Below are 1,540 nucleotides of genomic sequence, written 5' to 3'. Positions count from 1 at the left end.
CTTGCTTCCCCACCCTCTTGCATCGATTCAGGGTCCCTGGTCCAGGATGGCATGTGGCCATACAAGCGGTGACACTGGCCCTGCGTGGGGCACAAGTGAGAGGGAGGACAAACTGGTTTATTATTTTTTTAAGCTGCACTCCATGTAGGTAGTGTTAACGGCAAACCGGAGAGGCATTTGTAGATTACAATGGTGTTAAAATTCTCTTCGTCTCTTTCCCAGACTTCTTCATCTAGAATTTCCCAGACTTCTTCGTCTAGAATTTAGGATAAAGGTGCTCTGGGCTCCTGGCATTGGGGGCAATGGCAGGGGGGCAGCTGTGCCTGTGGGGAGGAGAGGGTGGGTCAGGTGACCCAAATGGACCCATCACAGCGTCCCTTCCCATGGTGCTCAGTATAAAAGAGCCTCTAAGAAGGGCCCCTGGGCTCTTTAGTGGTTGCTGTGCTGGGAGGGTTGTCGTTGGCTGTTCCTCATCCCTTTCTGTGCTGCTGGTGGCTTTGCATCCTGGTTTTGTGGTGCTGAGGAGCACCGTTCGTCAGTACAGGTAACCTTCCAGTCTGGAACTTCTCTACTCAGGGACTAGTTGCCATTGGGCAGGTGTGGGTTTCATATTAACATATTTTCTTGTATCGTTGAATGTATTTACATACTTGTTTATATCTGTATATAGTTCAACATCTTCACCGTTATTATCAATATTCTCAGTTCACTCCATTCATTTTAAAAATGAGCTTTCAATTTAAACCTGTGGGCTGCAGGTGTGGTACAGCTTTACAGGGACATTAAACAGGATGATGGTGGTTGTGATTGCATATGTCTACCTGTAGCCCTTGGAAAACCAACAGCAGTTTGACTTAAATGGGTAGGAGTATAATCTGGCCTTCTTGTCTGAATAATTTTTGGTTTGGGTTTCTTCGTTTCTTCTTCCACATCGTTTTCCTGGTCACTCTCACATATGTGGATGACAACACTAGGAGTAGTGTCAGTTGCAGCATGTAGCTCATACTTTTCTCCTGGTCCTAACTTGGAGATAGCATATAGAAGGTCGTAGTTAATGACTGGAGAAGCATCTTCTACTTGCTTCCAGTCAACAGGTGGAGAGGCAGGAGGTGAAATCAAAAAGTTTGTCTGGATTTGGTGGTGCCAAATGTGAGCTTCCAAGGGTTAGGGTTAGGGTTTGCGATGCTGTTGAGTCGTAGGCTGGACATGATGATCTCAGAGCTCTTTTCCAGCCTCAACAAATCTGTGATTCTGTGATGGTGGCGCTCTGAGCAAGGTAGTACCAAATTTGATTTGCTCACTCGAGCTCCACTGCCAGCACCTCTGAACTGAACCCTCAACCCCCTCCAAGATACACTCAGCACCTCAGAACTGAACCTTCAAACCCCTCTTAAGATCCACTGTGTGTCCAGACATGAAATCTGCAGCTGGTGCGTATCTCTGAGAGGACACGGGGTCCTAGATAGTCAGAGAAGGCTGGAAACTCCTTGGTGGCTTCATGGACCCCATGCAGCCTAGTTATGTGTCATCTGTGTGTTCC

General features: G+C 47.3%; 1 pseudogene; it reads right to left on the bottom strand.

Annotated features, from left to right (window-relative positions):
- Positions 1-821: 821 nt before the first annotated feature.
- LOC104280025 lies at positions 822-1,185 on the bottom strand (annotated as a pseudogene).
- Positions 1,186-1,540: the final 355 nt, after the last annotated feature.

This window comes from Apaloderma vittatum, unplaced genomic scaffold (genome assembly GCF_000703405.1).
Source record: "Apaloderma vittatum isolate BGI_N311 unplaced genomic scaffold, ASM70340v1 scaffold2921, whole genome shotgun sequence".
Classification (NCBI taxonomy): Eukaryota; Metazoa; Chordata; class Aves; order Trogoniformes; family Trogonidae; genus Apaloderma; species Apaloderma vittatum.
The sequence above is the reverse complement of the archived record's forward strand: the minus strand, read 5'-3'. Positions and strand labels throughout refer to the sequence as shown.